General features: G+C 40.3%; 1 protein-coding gene across 1 annotated transcript in view; it reads left to right on the forward strand.

Annotated features, from left to right (window-relative positions):
- Positions 1–17766: 17766 nt before the first annotated feature.
- The window catches only part of LOC117433381 (KAT8 regulatory NSL complex subunit 1-like), a 124902-nt gene continuing 121733 nt past the window's right edge, over positions 17767–20935 (forward strand). Inside the window, exon 1 of the mRNA XM_059006690.1 lies at positions 17767–18047. The gene's annotated coding sequence lies outside the window, so the exon portion shown is untranslated. The remainder of the gene's footprint in view (positions 18048–20935) is intronic.

Genomic DNA, 20935 nt, shown 5'->3' on the forward strand with positions numbered 1-20935 from the left:
ATATATATATATATATATATATATATATATATATATATATATATATATATATATATATATACAGTGAACTTCAAAAGTATTTGGACAGTGACACATTTTTTTGTTGTTTTGGCTCTGTATTCCAGCACTTTGGATTTGAAATGATACAATGGGGTTAAAGTGCAGACTGTCAGCTTTAATTTGAGGGTATTTTCATGAACCGTTTAGAAATTACAGCACGTTTTGTACATGGTCCCCCCATTTTAGGGTACCAAAAGTATTTCGACAGATTAACATTATGTACAATAAAGTAGTCATGTTTAGTACTTGGTCGCATATCCTTTGCATGCAATGATTTCCTGAAGTCTGCGACCCATAGACATCACCAGACGCTGTGTATCTTCCCTGGAGATGCTCTGCCAGGCCTGTACTGCAGCCATCTTCAGTTGCTGCTTGTTTCGCTGGCTTTTTGCCTTCAGTCTTGTCTTCAGCATGTGAAATTAATGCTCAATTGGATTCAGATCGGGTGATTGACTTGACCAGTCAAGAATTTTCCACTTTTTGGCCCTGAAAAAGTCCTTGGTTGCTATAGCAGTGTGTTTGGGGTCATTGTCCTGCTGCATGATGAAGCGCCGTCCAATGAGTTTGGAGGCATTTGGTTGTATCTGTGCAGACAAGATGTTTCTGTACACTTCAGAATTCATCCTGCTGCTGCCGTCATCAGTCACATCATCAATGAAGACAAGTGAGCCAGTTCCAGTTGCAGCCATATATGCCCAAGCAATAACACTACCTCCACCATGTTTCACAGATGAGGTGGTATACTTTGGATCATGGGCAGTTCCTTTTTTTCTCCACACTTTCCTCTTTCCATCACTCTGGTACAGGTTAATCTTCGTCTCATCTGTCCATAAGACTTTGTTCCAGAACTCTACAGGCTCTTTTAGGTACATTTTAGCAAACTGTAACCTAGCCGTTCTGTTCTTGAGGCTTACTAGTGGTTTGCATCTTGTGGTGTACCCTCTGAAGTTCTGCTGGTGTACTCTTCTGCGTATGGTAGTTTTTGACACATCTATGCCTACCACCTGGAGAGTGTTCCTGATCTGTTGGACTGTTAGGGAGTTTTTCTTTACCAATGAAAGTATTCTTCGGTCATCCGCTATAGTGGTCTACCAGGTCGTTTGCCATTGCTGAGCTCACCAGTGCTTGCTTTCTTTCTTAATGATGTACCAAACACTTGATTTTGGCACGCCTAATGTTTTGGCTATGTCTGTGATCGATTTATTCGGATTTTTCTGCCTCATGATGGCCAGCTTTACTTGCATTGACACTTCTTTGGTCCTCATGTTGTCAGACACCAGCAACAGACTCCAAAGGCAAATGCAAAGCCTAGAATCAAGACTAGACATTGACAGCTCTCTTGTGCGTGCACTAACGATGCAAACAAACACCTGCCTAATAAGAAACAGCTGTGAAGCCAATTGTTCAAATACTTTTGGTACCCTAAAATGGGGGGGACTATGTACAAAATGTGCTGTAATGTCTAAACGGTTCATCCGATATGGATGAAAATACCCTCAAATTAAAGCTGACAGTCTGCACTTTAACCCCATAGTCATTGTATCATTTCAAATCCAAAGTGCTGGAATACAGAGCCAAAACAACAAAAAATGTGTCACTGTCATACACACACATACAGTCAGCACTTGGATCTCCGTTACCCAGATACAGTCGTGTTTTGCCGCCCTTGTATTAAGAATAAAATTAATCCCCATTTTATATACAGTGCTCCCTTGTTAAAAGGCTCTTGGTTATAACGTGCTTCAGATATAACGCTCCTACAGCATGTCCCCCAATTACCTATACTAGTGATTCATGTAATATTTCTACAGTAAATACAATACCGGTGTTCAAACTATAAACAACTTCTCTAACAACTTCTGTTTCTGTATCTCGCTTTTGAAACAGTATCTGAACTGAAGAGAAGCTGCGGTGGCACTTTATAACACAGACATCTTATTCAGCATTTGTTTTATAACTAAATAAATATTAGGACTAATACATGGTTATCTTTTCTACTGTGTTTACTTTTTTGCTGCAAGAGGAGCTGTAGCTTTCCCCGGGAGAGAAGACGCTTCAGCTTCTCTTCAGCCCTGCTCCGGCAGCCGAACCTGGGGCGAGTCCGTTCCCTCTTCCCCTCTCCCAACCTGCTCTCCTTCTCGCACTTGATTTGCTTGTCTGTCGCTTCGAACTGAACTCCCGACCACCAGTTAGCCTGGCTATTTGTAGTTTAAAAACTGCTAATTAAAACGATCCACGAGTGGGAATGTTACTTTTTTTTTTTTTCTAAAAATTATAGCGTTGATTACATGGTGCTTTATGCATGGTTAATTAATGTAAAGTTATATTTTTGCTTCCCACCCCAAATAAAAATAAAATAAAAGTGGCCCCCACCCCCTCCCCCGTTTATAACGCTCTTCGGTTACAACGCTCATATTGTGTGTCCCCTGAAGCCCGAGTTATAGCGAGGGAGCACTGTATATATTAGGGCTGTCACTCGATTAAAGTTTTTGATCGGTTAATTTTTGGCCATTAGTTGATTAATCGGTAGATTCATTGCTGCACATTTTTAATAAAGGTAACAATCTTATATTGGCTGTCCTGTATAGTAATACATGAAAAATCAATAGAATCTAAAATAACATAAGCCCAATGGGAATTTGGTCATTTTAAAAGCGTTTTTATTTCAGTAAATGAAACACATTTTCACAGAACAATGTCAATCCATGAAAGAGTTTAATAGCAAAATATAATGCACAAGAACTGAGAATGGATTTTTTTTTTGTCTTTGATGCAAACATATCTTATATAACACTTCTGGCTCCTTATGAACAACCTTTATTTATTTATTTTTTTAATTCAGTAAATCGCCAATTATTTGAATATTTTCTCCCAATTTGGCATATCCAATTATTTTTAGGCTCAGCTCACCGCTTACCACCCCTACGCTGACTCGTCAGCCGACCACTTTTTTTCACACTGCAGACTCACCGTGCAGCCACCTTGGAGCTACTGTGTCGGAGAACAACGCATCTCTGGGCAGCTTACAGGCAAGCCCGCAGGCGCCTGGCCAGACTACAGGTGTCGCTGGTGCGTGGTGAGCTGAGGACACCCTGGCAGAACTAAGCCCCCCCCACCCGGGCGGTGCCAATTGTGCGCCGCCCCTGGGAGCTCCCGTCTACGGTCGGCAATAGAATAGCCTGGACTCAAAACTGCGACCTCCTTTACCAGATGCGCCACTTAGGAGCTATTTATTTTTTACATTATATTTAGGGCTTCCGGGTTTTCGGCATTAACAAAAAAAAAACACTTTTCAGGAACATGAAACTGGTAAACATTGGTTAAAACAACTCTCCTACCCATGTTCCACAATATAAACTAGTAAGAATCAGTATACATAGACAACTTGAACAGTAATGTAATATTAACAGTACTAACATCAATAAAACAAAATGTTAGTTGCAATTTGTGACACTAGTAAAAGACATTTACTCGCCTGAAACCATGCCAGTCCAAATGAAGGAATTGTGAAAAATAAGTGCTGCACTGCACAGTCAACTCCGTTGAAATGAACTTTGTACATCCAACTTAAACATAAAAACTCCTTTTTCACCAACAGTTTTAAATGAATAAAGTCTGCTTTGATTGTAGTAAATGCGGACATATTTTACCAAGCTGGCAGCAGACATTGAGGATCATTCTGCACGTTGTAGAAAATGTAAGAAGTGTGTTTAACAACAGCAAACCAGATACAAACTGACGCAGGAAGCCTTCTCGCGCGCATTCTTTCTCAGCAGAGGATGTTGGGAAATGGAGTTAAAAATGCCCAGCCAAAAAAAATAAAATAACTGCCTGATTAAATTGTAAAAAAAAAAATGAATCTGCGATCAACTATTTAGTTGACTAATCGGTCCGATTTAATCTGTTAATTGGACCAGCCCTAATTATATATATATATATATATATATATATATATATATATATATAATGTAACAAATTAATGCACTTGCCCGTCACACGTGATTTCCGACTCTGTCACAAAGCCCTTGTCTTCAATGTTACAATGTACTTGTACAATGTACTTTAAAAACAAAGCGAACGAGATTAGCTATTGTGATGTAAAGGTTAATCATTAAACAGTTTTAGATACTGTGATGCATTTTTTTTTTTTTAATCTGTTATCTTTGGTTGCTTTTGACCTGTGACATTAGGGCCTTATACAGCACTATATTTTGCAATTTTGAATACTGACTTTGGATACTGTTTTAATTCTGGAAACTATGGTGTTTTGTGCATGGGTAACATTTTGATTTCATTTTGGTGCTGGGTCATTAATGGGGAATTTTACATACTGCTACAATACGTACCCGGATTTAAAATGATGTACTGTATTACAGTTAACGTGTCATCTCTTTAGTTTTGGCAAGTGATATTTTCAGAATCATCATTCTGAATTAAAATACTACTTCTGTTGAGAATATAGTACTGTACCAACAAAAGCAACTACAGTACATCTAAATCGAAGCCTACTTATTTTAAAACACAGTCCTTTCAGCTATGTATTTTTTACATTGTATTTTTGTGTTCCCTGAAAAAACAGACAAGGGTTGGAACGGGCCAAAATGAAATAATCAGATATGCGTCACACTTGTTTAACAGTGACTGAAGTCAGAATTTATTAGGGTCGGATATGTGAGTGCTGACTGTGTGTGTGTACAGATAGATACTTTTTCTGTTGGACAAGCAGATCATACTTAATTGGACATGACTTGTGTGTCTTGATATATAATTACCACTGTTGCATTTAAAAACACAATCTGGTGATACTTTTAATGGGTTCATCCAATTTTGTTTAAACAATGTATATCAAACAGTATGTTTCCATATGCACATGCTTATATGTAGTGCTAGGGTTGACCCTTCCAATCCATTCCATTCCATTGCAAGACTGTTCCAACCAGGTCTAGTATTTCATTGATTTTCGATAGAGCAGAATGGGGGACAAGTTTGCCGACTGCTCATATAGAGCATGATCCGCATGTGTACATATGGAAACATTACAATCCATTATTAGCAGATAATCCATACCTTAAATATACACGCTTGCTGGTGTTGAAAGAAAGTTATAATTTTGCTGAAGATGTATTGGGTATATTTTTGTTCCATATTGAGAGCTACATTGATTGTTATGCTGCACTGAAGAGGATATATGGATAAACTGATGTTTATACACCCTTCAAAAACACTTCATCGCCTGATTATCAAAATTGAAATTTGGCATGTAACAAAAGAAAAGGTTTTTAGACTAGACTGTTATAACGTAAAGCTAAGGAGTACACTCTCAATGTCATGTAGGTTTTGAAGACGGTATTTAAATTATTGTGGCAGATTATAAAAATGGATGCTATTTATAAAAATGATACAAAGGCAACCATAATCTTTCTTCCTCCATTTGCTTGTCTGCTGATCATTTTCCCCACATTGAAATTGTGCTGCTGTGTTTGTTTTCTTTTTTCTTTTTTTTTTTTGGTTTATCCAGGTGTAATTCTGCGTAAATATCAGCATTTTAAAAAAATGCCTATTATTGAAATAATGCAAGGCACATGGTAAAGATATTCATGTAATGCAAGATGGCTACCACATCAGTTCCTGTGTAAGGCAAAACTGTGTCAATGGATGAAAAATGCAGTGTGTGTGTGTGATATGTACAACTTTTTTATTTGCATTTTACAAGTGTAACTTGGTGTCTATTTTTTTCTTATTTTGAAATAATTGTACAGTCTTAGGAAAAGTATTTCTGTTAATATATATTTGCAATTCATTTTAAGGATGTGAAAAAATACAGAATAAACTACTTTGAACAAAGGCTCCAATTCCAGAATCCAATTCCATCTTGCCTGTGTTTGAAGATGTATTATCATGATGACCTTTTTCATTTGTAATATTATTATTAATTATTTCTTAACAGACGCCCTTATCCAGGGCGATTTACAATTGTTACAAGATACCACATTATTTTTACATACAATTACCCATTTATACAGTTGGGTTTTTTTTATTGGAGCAATCTAGGTAAAGTACCTTGCTCAATGGTACAGCAGCAGTGTCCCCCACCTGGGATTGAACCGACAACCCTCCGGTCAAGAGTCCAGAGCCCTAACCACTACTCCACACTGCTGCCCCACTCCATAATATTTTAAAAGGCAGTTGGACTCCTAAATGCATTGACAGCAGTACTCTGCTAATCTGAACAATGTACATGCATCCATTTCTAAAAGAATAGGTTTCATTACCTTCGGTACCATTTTCTTAATTACTGTGCAGTTTAATTTGACTGCTTTCAAGCATGTGTGCAGCTGCAGTGTCTGTCCATAGTGAAAGTCACAGTAGTTATTCCTGAGTACTATGAATCTCCATACAGGACCAAACTTCATGGGAATACTAGGTTATTGCCACAACTGTTGCAGTTGTTTGAATGCCATTCTACCTACTTGTTTGGTAAAGATTAAGACCTAGTAACATCACATTCAAAATAATATTTTAGTATCTGTTGATAGATTAAGAGAAATAGCAGTCAAAGTGGGGAACAAACTATCAACCATACAAGCAATTTAACTTCTAAATTAAATTAAGGGTGGAGAAAAATGGCCCTAGAGTGGAATGGACAGCAAACGCAAGTGTCAGTTAAAATAAACAAATGGCTAGATGCTTAACTAAGGACTGCGTGCTTCCTTTGTACCTTTTCTAACCAACAATTTATCTCCTAAGCATAGAAACACATTTCTACACATTTTCCCCTCTATGTTTTGTCATTCCTCTTATTTTATTTGGATTTTCTTAACTTAAGACCTTACAACCCCTCTACAAATAAAGAACGATTCAGTGCTACTGGTTGCACAGACACAAAGACAAGTGGCAGACAAGAATTAAACTGCATTATTATTTAGCTTGATATTGGCCATATTCCAGAACGTAATTCAATTAAGCATGTCAGGAAGCACCTTGGCAGATTGTAGAGTACTAGCAGAAAACTGTCCAAACTAAGTTAAAGAAAAAGTAATAATTCTATAACTTGTAGAAAGGAAACTGAAAACTAATCTTGGGACCACAACATTAAATAGACTATTCACTTATGTGGTCCAAACAAAAACCTGTAAGAACTTTGAACAAACACTTACAGGAACTAGTTAGGTGTGAAATTGTACACAAGCTAATAAAAAGTAAGAATTTGTATTTTAATAGGATAGTAAAGTAACCAAATTTGATTTTATCTGGGAAACCAGATAAAATCAAATATAACCTAAATATTATTATTATTTAGGAGACGCCTTTATCCAAGGCAACTTACAGAGACTAGGGTGTGTGAACTATGCATCAGCTGCAGAGTCACTTAAAACTACGTCTCACCCAAAAGACAGAGCACAAGGAGGTGAAGTGATAATAATGCGAGGATTCAGCATACAGCAGAAAGGGTACAGCAATTGGATCGAGGGTTATATTCATGAAGTAGAAGGTAAATTAGCAAGCGTATTTGTGATCGGAAAGTGAATAAGCTACTAGCCTAAACTAGATTCGTAAAATATGTTTAGATCTTGCAGTTTTAGTTAGAGAACGTTTACTTTAATTAATATTGATGTTGATATTAAGCCTATGTATTGTTTCACGTTTATTGGTTTGGTATAAGCATGTGTTAATTGTTTTCTAAATACAGTTAAGAGGCAGGAGAATGGATGTAGTGTTAGGGCTAAGGCGTTCCGGTCAATGAAAAAGAATGAGTCACCTTTCAGGGTTCAGGTAACACCATATCCGAAAACCTAGGCTTGGTTTGTTTCTCCAAGCTTAGTTCTGTTCAGTTATTAATCCCATTATTAAGATTGTGTTAAATTGTATACTAATCCGCTGTTCCATTAGCACATTCAATGTTTTGTGTGTAGAACAAGCGTGAGTATAATAATAAGAAGGTAAGTGTTGTGTTTGGTTGTGCTGTGTTTGTTACTGTTCATGATGGGTGTGTGTGTGGGTGTCGTGCGGTGTGGATTGTTGGTGTTGCCGTAGGTGAGTGGGCGTGCTGATTTACGGCAGTGAGATACGATGATGGAGTTGGAAAAACACACAATAAAGCGTCCTGTTAGTTTACTGTAACACGTTGTTCGAGTCGTTTGTTTTTACAATACAACATTGGCGATGAGGATGGGATAGAGAGGCCTATTGCTTTCGCCTCTCGAGCATTGAGCCCTACCGAACAGAAGTACTCGGTTGGGGAGCGTGAGGCGCTGGCGTGTGTCTGGGCATGTGAATGCTGGCACATGTACCTCTATGGCCGGGCGTTCACGTTCCGCATGGACCACCAGGCTCTCACAGCCTTGATGTCCACCTCAGGCACAGGACACAGACCGCTCCGGCTGTACAGGTGGGCGGGTCGTCTGCAACAGTACAACTTCAAGCTCCAGTTCACCCCGGGCTGTGACAACGTGGTAGCAGACCTTCTCTCCAGAGCCGTCATCGCTCCTGACCCTGCCGGCCAGCTGGCAGACACGGAAGATGACCTGATTCAGCTGTTGCACACTCCTCTCCAGGCTGTAGTTTCCCGCCTTGAGCTCCAGCAGGCATCGGCGGAGGACCCCCTATTCAGTGCCCTGCGCTCCTACATCACAGGTGGCTGGCCTACCCGGGTGCCTGACGAGCTAGCACCATTCGCCCGGATCAAGGAGGAGCTGTCGTGCTGGAATGACACTTGTGTGGCCCGGGGTCACTGCACAGTAGTGCCGAGTGCTCTGCGGGCACGAGTGCTGGCTATGGCACACGAGGGACACCTGGGCATCGTCAGATTGAAGCAGCGATGTCGGGACCTCGTTTGGTGGCCTGGTATTGACCACGACGTTGAGGTGATGGTCAAGGACTGTACTGCCTGCCTGCTCAGCAGGAAAACCGGACAGCCGGCTCCACCACCCCTGCAACCACTGACCTGGCCGTCCAAACCATGGGAACACCTGCAGATGGACATCTGTGGGGAAATCCATGGCGTATCCCACCACCAGCGCTTTCTCGTGGTCATCTATGACCTCCATTCCAAATGGCCTGAAGTCTTCCCAGTGGGCTCAGTCACCTCCCAAACCATAATCAACATCTTAGACACTGTCATCGCCGGCTGGGGGCTGCCTCGGGCCATTACCACTGATAATGGGCCACAGTTCGTCTCTGCCGAGTTCTCCACTTTCCTCAAGAATAAGGGGATCAAGCACATCCGCACAGCTTTCTACCACCCACAGGCCAACGGGGGGGTCGAGCGGTTTAATCAAACCCTCAAGAACGGTATCCGAGCGCATCTGGCCCAAGGCTGCACATTCCAAACAGCTCTTCTTCAGACCCTCCTGCATTACAGAGCGACCCAGCATACTACCACAGGGGTTTCGCCAGCGCTGCTAATGTTGGGGCGAGAGCTACAATTGCCATTGGATAGGCTGCACCCACCCCAGGCTCGCCCTCATGCACCCGCTGCTCACACCAGGGTCCGCCAGCACCAGCGCCGCATGAAGCAGCAGTTCGACAGAGCACGCAGAGTGAAACCGCCTGACATAAGCGCCTCGGACTGGGTCAGAGCTAAACGGCCCAACCGTGGAGACAAGCTCCAGTCCTTCTAGTCCTCCCCGCTTCGTGTCAGCCGCCAGCTGGGACCAGCTACTTTCCAGCTCCAGGACGGGTCTCGTTGGCACGCTAGCCGGCTGCGCAAAGTGCCGCCTCCTGGATCTCAGCCAGTACCCTTTGGCCATCATGGAACCGGGTTCTGGCCCTCCAGTGCAGATGCTGTGACCGATGGAGGGGCAGCACGGCCCAGCCGGGCTCGCCAGCGTCCGGGCTACCTGCAGGACTTTGTGACTTCCTTCCACACCTGAAACTCTGTGCGGAGGAAGGGGGGGGAAATGTTGTGTTTGGTTGTGCTGTGTTTGTTACTGTTCATGATGGGTGTGTGTGTGGGTGTCGTGCAGTGTGGATTGTTGGTGTTGCCGTAGGTGAGTGGGCATGCTGGTTTACGGCAGTGAGATACGATGCTGGAGTTAGAAAAACACACAATAAAGCGTCCTGTTAGTTTACTGTAACACGTTGTTCGAGTCGTTTGTTTTTACAATACAACAGTAAGTAAATACATTTTAAAAACAAGAATCAAACGTCCCTCTTTCTGTTATTCCTGTACAGTTTATTTGGAGTTAATGTAATGTTAAGGATCTCCTTTCTGACCAAATTGTGTAACTCAAGCATATTTTTTGTTAACACGCGTTACTAAATGTTTTTGTAATTTTTTTCAGTTGTGCTTAATAAAGACTCTTTTAGTACACTCAGTGTCATATAAGTTTTTTTAAATACAAACTGGGCATTGCATCCCACAAGACACATTCCCTTTATTATCCATGCATAATCTCTTCTGCAGCTTAACTATTGATTAGGACTGATTGGAAATGCTCAATTGGCTCCCGGACAGTATAACTGAAAAGTAATCAAATTTGTGACTAATGAAGAATATGTACATTCACACAGAAACGAAAGTTGAGATTTCTCTTCAGAAAAAAAAAATATATCATTAAATAATACATGTACAGAATTTGGAGTTTTAACATCTAAAAAGGGCAATGTACACTGGGTTATTTCTTAAATCAGAACCACAAAACGGAACGCAACAGTGCAATGCCATAACTTCTCTCCACTGCAGTTGGAGACATCAGCGACCGGAAGCTAGCAGCTGCACTCCAAGTCTCGTTTTGAGTCTGGCGTGAATAAGGTGTATTAGAGGTGTAGCATCTTATGTAAGGCTGTTAATAGAGCAAATGGTTATGTTTGAAAGATTAGTCAAAATACAAAACTAAAATACTGAAGCAGTATAATATTTCTCTGTTTGTCCTGAATGTAGTCAGCTTTTAGTTTTTGTAAACTAGCCTGATTTAAGGTTACAGTCTGAGGAGTTCACATTGTTTTTGTTTTTTTGTGATCCATCTGCTCCAGGAAACCAATGTAACATTCTGCAGTCTCAAAAAGTCACCTGTATGTATAGGTTTTTGTAGAATTCCCATTCATAAATTAATTCACAAACTTTTAATATTTCCCTGACAGTATAATTTATTCACAGTCCTTATGTTCTGTGTACCCTTCGCATTGGACGCTCATTAGGTAATTTCTACCATCTGTGAGCATTGCAGAGACAGAGTTTAACCAGCCTGCAATCCTAACTGGGAGTCCTAATTGAAATCGATTTGATCTTGATCTGCTGCTGACAGAGTGGCAGATGAAAATGGTTCATATGATCCAGTTTTTTTGTCTGAATGGCTGTTTGGGACAAAAAGGTTGGACGGTTCTGTCTGGAAGATTCCCTGACCATTGATCACAGGGGAATTCATTAAATTTTGCATTCTTCAATATCTATCAAGCTACAAAAAAATATTTATTTTTCCAGTTCTCTGCCACAACCACAAAAAAAACCTAAAGACTAGACTAATTGTGTTTGATCATCTGAGAAGATCGATACAATATGGATATATAACAGGAAAAAAAAAAAATACTTATTTGTAATTCCATCCCAGATCAAGGCGAGTTCAGTATTGCAATACCATTTTGTACTATACTGCATGGTCCTTATCAATCTGGGGATTGGACAGCAATTGAAAGCAGTGACTGTAACAGCAATGACTGTAACAGCACTGCAAGACCTAAAATAGCTGTTTGAGTGTCCTCTGTGATAATACTGGGCTTGTATTAGAGTTGCTATGTGTTTGTATACCAGAATTATCCTGAGAAATAATAATAATAAATATAATAATAATTGTCAGCAGAGTGTAGTGCTACAGGGCACCAATTTGAGTCTGCAAGGGGGTTAAGTTATTTTGAAGGGATATTTGGTAGTCTCTGATTACTGCCTCTAATTCTTTCATGGGGTGTAAATATATAGTTAAATATGCACCAGCCACCCTTGTGTAAGCCCTATATCCAAGTGATGGGTCTTCTGACTTCATTTAAAACATTCTTTAAATGGGAAAATGCAGCTTTTTGATATTGCTAAATTCACTCAGGCTTCACTCTTATTAAAGTCTATCACACCAATTTCTCAGTTTTTACCTGCTTTTCCCATGGTTATTCTGTGCACTTGGCTTAGCTTGCCATGTTTTTAAATATGCTTTACCATAATTCTTGCATATGCTTTAAATATACTTTCATGGGGCGTGAGCTGGGATGTAAGGATAGGGCAGAAGAAGCAGAAAGGACCGGACTTAGGATAGAGGAGAGGGCTGAAGCCCTGGCTAGTTGCAGACCGGCAGGCCCGAACTTGGAAATTAATAGAAAGTGATCGCTGACTGAGGGCGACGATGCCGACATATCCCAAGGGGCAAAGGACCCAGCAACTGAAAACACATACAAGGGTTATGACCCGAGGAGCCGCCCCTCGGGAGGAAGTCAGTCCCGTTAGACCAGTACATGAAAGGAGAGAGAGAGAGAGAGAGAGAGAGAGAGAGAGAGAGAGAGAGAGAGAGAGAACGAGAACCCAGCATCTGAGACTTCTGTAAAGGGGCGCTTGTTAACCCCTGATTGGCAGAGACTTCACACTGCCTGGGTTAGTATGGGACTCGAGCACTGAGAGCGGCCACGTCCCGAAAGAATGGCAGAATATAGAACAGAGCCTCGAGTGCGGTAAGATAAGTGCAGGAACTGCGACAGGACAGAGTGTGGCCGGAGGTCCGCTCTGACTCACATGGTGAGAACCCCCCTGAAGGTAAGGGAGACGGATGCCTAGCCCTGAGACTCACTTTCCCCCCCCCCAAAGGATGGACCCCCGGCTCCTCGCGAAATAACCCACACCGTGAGATAAACAAAGATAGCACATGCTGACACATAACATAGACACAAGATCAGAAAGACAAACAGAGGGATGGTTAGTGATTTAATAGGATGTGACTGTGTATACCTGCCGCTCACTGGATAGGAAAAAAACCCTTGAGGCTGATTAGAGGAAAACCTCTGGTGGCCCCAGCAGACAGGAAGTGCCCACTCCGGGCATACTAGCAATTTTAAAATGAGCAGCAACTATATCAGAGGAGGAGAATGACTGTACGAATCCACCGCAGAAGAGGACCAGCTCCCCATATTCTTGATTAGGCTGTGAATGATGCTGGCCTCTCGCAACGGAGGTGGCTGCGCCTATATGGAATGATGGGGGCGGAGGTAGAGTAGAGTCGAGAAGGGAGGCCTGCTCTGGAGGTGAGGTGGGTTGAGAACCAGTGATGAGTGAGGATTGGAGCGAGAGAAATTAATGAACAGAGGGTCTGTGTTTCCTGCTGAAAAGAAAGGGCAGATAGGGGACTGACTACGCTAAAATTGATCCATCTTCGATGTACGCAGCCGAATGATGAAGTAAGCATTGAAATAGAAGGGTCACAGAAACGAATACCCACCACAGGGAAACTAGAAGCAGAAGAAACTGTGAATTCAGAGCTTCTGAGGAGACTGAAGAAGGCTGAGAGGCAGATGATCTCCATAGGTAGATCCTTGTAAGGGGAGAAGTGGCCTTTCCGAAGAGTAGAAATGAGCAAATGGAGAATGTCCATTGATATAGACAGGCGGGAGGGTGAGGGAGAAGGAAAGCTCTTAAGAATCACACGGAGGGTCAGATGAACTGCTAGTATGGAGAGAATGGGGGAGATGGAGAGAATCCCTAGCGTGGACGATGAAAGCCAGGATCTGGTTTTGATTGAAGGAATAGGATGAATCCGATTCTGGGCGCAGAAGGTTGAATTCGATGAATCCGTTTCTGGGCGCACCAGGCTGTAGAATAAAAAGCTCTTGAATGGGTGAGGGCTGCAGACATGTAATGCTAAGCAGATTGAAGGCGGTTACTGAGAGTAGGATTCAGTGGAATAGCAGCTAGTGAGTCTGGAGGGGGGTTGGGAAAGCAGATGGGACCAAAAGTAGAGGCAGAAGAAGAGCTGGAACTGAGGGCTGAGGTGGTAGCTGGAGCTGAACGAACATATGAATCCACTGCTGGGGAAACTCAGCGCCCTTTGCGCCTCATTCTGTAAACAAGGGCAGAGAGAGGAGATGCTGACCATTCTATGTGTTAGTTAATACAGGATTGATCAGCGGTTTGCTACGATCATGTCTGCTTGGAATGGAAAAGGTGTACTCACATTCAGAGATTTGGGTTTCACAACTACAGTCATTCTCCTAATAGTGGAACTCCTTAATTCATAAATCAAGACAGATTTCCAGTCTCGTACCGCCCCGTATTTGATTAGATAGGGATTAGCGTTAGCCTTGATTATGGAAATACTGCCACGATCTGCGTATTGGAGGAAAGCTGGAGCATTGGAAGCTCTGGAGAAGTTGCAGATTTAAACAGTAAACTAAAGCAACTTCTGCATGTTGCAATAGTGAGCAGATCTGAAGAGGGAGCAGAGATCTGCTGTAGTGAGGAGCGATTAATAGTATAAGGTGGTATCTCCTGAACAGTGCAGAGATCTGAGGAAGTAAACGGAGTGCTGTCAGTAGTGTGCAGTGGCCTGCTGTAAAGAGCAGAGATCTGCCAAATATGGTGGATATTGGTCTTTGAGAGTTAAGGCAGTTTTAGATGGGGCTGCCTTTGGGCAGAGATGAAAAATGCAGAGATCTGAGGCAGCTGCAGAACCTGAGAGGATGAAGAATGCGTTGCTCTGAGGCTGCTGCAAAACCTATTGATGTGGTTGAGAGCAGTCTACGAATGTATTGTCTATTGGGGGGGTAGGAGGACACTGACTTAAATATTGATAATCGAAAGGACATGGTTTCCATATGAATGATAACTTTGAAAGTTGAATTAAGTGCCTTGATGAAGTTGGTCGGTTTGGAGGAGCGGAGCCAGATGTGGAAGCACGAATCTAGGAACAGGTCGCAGGAATGGATGCCTGATGCAGGGAAGCTGGAAATGAATGTGACAGTAGATTCTGAGCATCTCAGAAAGCCGACAAGCACATTGCCTCATGACCAGGTCCTTGAAGGGGTGGAGGATTGAAGAATGTCAGTTGATATAGGTAGGCAAAAGGTTGAGGCAGGAGTGGAACTCCTGAAAATCCTTCAAAATGACAATGAACTGCAGGAATGGATTGACAAGTTGGAGTGACCGAGCTTCGCAGTGATAGCAAACCGGCTTAAAATACTGTTTATAGAACTTGTGGTGTTATACTGCCATCTAGAGGTTATGATTGGAATTAAACCATTGGCTTGAGTGAAGCAGGGTAGAATATATGTGGTTATTGTGATTAAAATCCTTGTCTATGTAAAACAATATTTGCGTATTCTTTTTAGATTTAAATAATAAATATATTCGAGACATGTTTTAGGGCAGTTAGTCATGTATATGAATGTTACGCAGTATTTAGATGTCAATTCGGCGAGTTGAACTCGTCCTTACCGATTGTGAAAGGGCGTTGCGGTGGTAACCATGGTCTGTGAGGCGCTGGTGGAAAAGTTGCAGTACAGCAGTTTCGTTGGAGCATGTAGTGACCAGTCATAAACACAAGCCGTCACTGGCTGAAATGGAGTTTGTAATGGGCTGTATACGTCTTTAAAACGTTGAACATAGCTGATAGAGATCCAGGGCAGAATCTTCTGATGGAACGGTAAATTGTGCTGGCTCTGTGGGAGCAGGGGAGGGGCGACTGATTGCGGGCCAGGAGTAAAGAAATATTCCGCAGACAAAGCTTCATGGTAGATTTAAATAGAGCCAAGGCAAGGCAATCACTGACAACAGGAATGTCGATGTCTTGGTGAAGGAGCTTGAAAGTTTAGCGGAGGACCAGTCTTTCTGATAAAGACGCAAACAAGTTGAGTAATGAAGCTGCGCTTTGGACGGCGCTGTTGCTGGGCTGGAGACTGGATGGAGCAGGAAAGACTAATGCTGGAGCTCCTGCAGCCAAATAGAGAAGCTGAATGCTGAGAAGAATCACCTGAGCAGGTAGGAAAATAGCTGATAATATCTTGGCAGCGCTGTGCAGAGAAACGACCTGCAGTGAGGAGCGAGGCAACGAAGTTAGTGATGAAGCACGAAATGACAGCGTTTGCTACAAAACAAAATACTAGACAGCGAAAGTGCAAGTGATCACGGTTTAAATATAAAATAGGTACTAATTGACAAGAAATTAGAGTCCCCCAGCTCCACGCCCCCCGAACTGCGCTAGCTAACATTTATTGTAATTTGTTAGGCTTTTTGGGAAACATTTATAAAGACCTAGCTCTACTCGAGCACTAACTAAATATACAGCAAGTATAAACAGGACAGCTAAGCTGTTTACTAACTCACTCAGTCACTCACACACACACACACCCTTTCGTTTGACTGCTCGGTAGCAGGGTACACCTTCCTGCTTCCTTCTACTCAGCAGTGCAGAACACACTGGCTGTCTCCATTCCTTCAAAAACACAAGGCTAAGCACAGATTTTAGCATTGGTATTCCCTCCTAAATATCATCTATTTGAATGGTCTGAGCAGCCTACAATCTATATACCAATGTAACTGTGTATTTATCTTTATGGATTTTATCCCCAGGGTTGATTTATTGTCTTGTTTAAAATCATTGTAGATACAGTTTGTACATGTGGTACATACTATTTGAATAAAATCAATCCTGTAGTCTTTACTCTTAACAGATTGCAGAAACCATCTAGAAGAGTCTTCAGCGCTGGTCTTGGAGAGTTACTGTGGCTGCTGTCTTTTTGTTTCAACAAATCCCTCATAGTTACTTAATTGAACCAATTATTGGCTTAATTAGTCAAGATTAACAGGTGTTCCAGATCTTTAACCACTGATGATGTAAGGACACCAATACAACCTGCTGGATAGGGGCTCTCCAGGACCAGGGTTGGAGACCCCTGATCTAGAAAATAGGGGTCCAAGCGAAACTCAGTATATAGGTTCATATTGAACCTTGTACTTGTAAGTATTAGTACACTATTGTATTTTACTCCTATTTTTTTTTAATGAAAATACCAGTTAACTTTAGTAACCAACAGTTATACAGTCCAACATATCATAAGCAGTCTCAAGTTGTTTGTTTCTTAATTTTCTAACATTACCATTCATTGTTTTAAAAAAAAACAATTAAAGACTGCAGTAAATACTTTTAAAGCAAGCCCCCTTACCCGTAAATTACTGTAATGCACACTATTGCTGCAAACAAACCCTTATTTTTCCTAGTGATGCTTCATATAATTTAAACTTACTGCATTTTAACAAATACTTTCTACTGACTCTTTCATTCTTGAAACTTTTTTTAATTAATGCACAAAAAGTAATGTGTTTATATGTTGTTTATAACCCCCTACTGCTGCATGTAATAGCATGGCTGTTTCTATTTGGCTCACTGTTGGAGTGGTAAATAGGTTTCAAAGTGGGAAGCATACAGGCTAAACTATTAACTTTATTGTTTTTAAAATTATAGACTATCTTTCTAAATTAATCTTTTAGTCGAGGGGGACTTCGTAAGCACAAGATAAAAATATTTGCAATATTCTAAAAAAAAGGTTTTTATTAATGTATGCATTTATGATTAATAATACAAAAAAACCTGCAGAAAATGGTTTCTAAAATGACCTCATTAGTTGTGCCACTTGAACCTTTAAACAGTGATAGATTAGGACCAACCGCAGCGATATGTTCTTTCTATCTGAGTTGAGTTTTAATTATAGCGTAGTGTGTATGGGACATTTCAATATTTAACAACAATAGGTCATGCTGCTGCATAAGCTAAAACAAGGCACGCACGCCAGTAACTAATCGTGTGCTTCAAACGGTACATCTTTACACAATTCGAGGCTGGTTAATGACAAAAACAATTGTAAAGTCCTGCAAACTTCCATTTAATACACTTTCCGCTCCACGCCCATCTGCAGGGACTGACAACCGTACAAGCTAATAAAAACCCTCCGTTCACTGCCTTATCCAACCACAAAGAGCAGTGGGTGGGCGATTCCGATTCAAGGCTGGTTGAATTGTGCAGGTAAGTCTAAAACATGGGTAGCAGAATCATAGCTATAAGGTTTTATTAGAAATATTGGGTGAAAAAACATGGGATGAGAATAAACATATGGATAGACTTCTAGAAGGAAAGGGGTTTATTTTGAACAGAATAGGTAGAATTTGCACAGCATTGTAAACTGTGGAATTTGCTTTGGTTAGAGTCAACAGGCCAAAATAGTGGTTTACAGTCTAGTGGGGGAAATAAGGTCTCGGTGCAATGAATTATTGCAAAGAAAATAACCGTTTATAAGGAGTAAGTGAAAAAAACAGAAAACGGGAGCATTCTGTGCATGGTACTTTACGTTGAAATGCAAAATACACCGTGTTGTTCAGAATGCATAATATTTTGGAAAGCATTAATGTACAGGCCAGATACACCATTGGCATTATTTTGCAGCCTAGTCAGTACAGTGAAAGAAAGAACGTTCAAAACTTGAAATGTAACTTCTCAGTGCTAGAAATGTATAGTAGGACATTAGGTAAGACGTGAATATTGCATTTCTGACATAGAATTGGAACGGAAAAATGAAAATTGTGTTTATTTGAAGTTAGAAATAGAAGCAATGGGCCAAATAGTGTGGTTAACCCATAAATAACAATGCGAGTAGTTTAACGTCCCGTATAAATTAAGATTCAGAATAATATATTACGGGTTGGGTTAAAAGATTACTCACTTTTTGTAAACATAATTGAAGTTAAGTAACATGCAGTTGACGTAATAATACTACAAAAATGCAAATAGAGAGTAAATATAGTATTTTGACTGATCGGTAAAACGCACAAACGCGGCGTCTTATTTACAATGCAGATCTAGTATAGGTGACAGAGCATTGCTTAAATTACAGCTATATGAAATTGCAAGGAAAAATACACGTAAATAAATAAGCACTAAAACCAGTGCATACAAAATTCAGATGTGTATATGTACAATTTACGTTTTATTACATATTCGTTCTAAAAACATGGCACATACACCCGTAATTATAACTGTATTAATGTGTAACCTAAGCTTTTTTTGTAATACAGTGGAGTCAGTTATCCTAACTGGGACCGACACTAGTTTTCATAACCGATTTGTATGGATAATCAAACAGGTATTAATAACAATTACTGTACCTTTTAATGTATGGAATAAAGTTAATACACCTACTGATGATATATAGCTAGTAACCTATTCTATCACATTAAGCATACAAAATTACAAATCATTAAATTAATGCATTTCAGTAAAACTTTAACACTTAGTTAAGGTAATTAAATACACATTAGAGAACTTTAGGAATTATTAAACTTTCATACTTGCTGTTAAGGCATTGTAATAACGTGGGAATTAATAAAATACAAGTTCTTAGCTGCTCAATAACATTGACAGGCTCTCCCGCCCTGACGAAACAGAACAACAGTCAAGAACGAGGTGACTATTTTCATTTGCTTAACTGCTACCATTTAATTCACACAATGCTCCAGCTAAGGTTTTGGTGGTCTGAATAATTCTGTACTTTCATTTGCTTAAGTCTGTTGGTGCTTTTTTGGCAGCTAACTCTCGCAGCCATTTTAGCAGTAGAAGATGTGTGCCTAATACACAGCACGTATTTAATCACGTGATTACAGGATTACGTGTGTTTGGTTCATTAGACAGTACGGTTGATCAACGATGGGATAATTGACTCTACTGTATTTGTAAAATTAAAGCACAAATCTTTTCAAATTTAATTAAATCCCTAAGACCATCTGCGCTTTTAAGATGTAGTCGAAAAATAAGTGATAAATAATCATAATGCTCAATAATGCTAATCATAGTAATAGCAGTATCATGCACGAGTACATATGTTTTCTTACTAAGATTTTAAAAGGTAAGGCGATTTAGTAAGGATTTAAATATCTGAATACTACTGTATCTTGTAACTGTACAAAATGGGACAGTATATCAACGCTTTTTACAGTTTGCACAATATTTCTAACAGACTGTTATGTCGTGAGAGACAACTCAAAATAAAGGTTACGTTTTAGGAGCTCTTTGTAAGAGAGGAGGATATGATAAGGAAGGAAATACTCTTTCTTTCTTTTACTTAATGAGCTATTGAACACTTTTTAAAATATGTAATTTCTTTGTCCTATAGCTGAAAGTAGTAGCATTAACATACCTATATGCTTCACTGTGGCATAGTAATGATGGGGAAAAAATTGTTCCTAAAGCTAAAACTACCTATACGGAATGTAAATAAACCTGAAGGCCCAATTTCTGATCAAGCAGAGAACATAGTCGGCTCTTATCAGTGAATGATGTAAAAAGACAGCAGATAATGTTTGCTTTTACACTAGAAAATAATTATTGCAGGATATTAAACTAAAGTATTAGTGAAGGAGGAAAAATGTTATTAGGGTCTCTAGATAAAGCAATTGTCACATATGTACACAATTGTTTATAAAGCTGGCAGGCAGATCTTAAAAATCAGACCACAGACGAAAACAAATTGGCTTGTCACCTGTTCTAGCAGGCTGTAAACAGTGTTTATTGGTTTTACTGGAACCCATAACCAACTCCCTTTACTATTCCAAATAAAAAAAAAAAAAAAAAAAAAGATTTTTGAATCAACTGCTTTTAATTATCAAAGTGAAAGATTTATCTTCCCATAGCAGGATAGCACATGTTAATTGATTGGACCAGACAGGAAAGCATGGGGGTATAAAACAGATACAGGCCAACATTGAGAAGGGTGCTCTGCAGTGGTGCATACAGAAAATGGATCAGAAATGAAAAGTTAAAATGTGAAGTATTAATGACAGATTTAGAAATAGAGCTGGGACAAATAGTGTTTCATGTTGGAATATTCTTTCAATTGTTTGATTAATTTTAAATGTGATGTA

Source organism: Acipenser ruthenus, chromosome 33 (assembly GCF_902713425.1).
Source record: "Acipenser ruthenus chromosome 33, fAciRut3.2 maternal haplotype, whole genome shotgun sequence".
NCBI lineage: Eukaryota > Metazoa > Chordata > Actinopteri > Acipenseriformes > Acipenseridae > Acipenser > Acipenser ruthenus.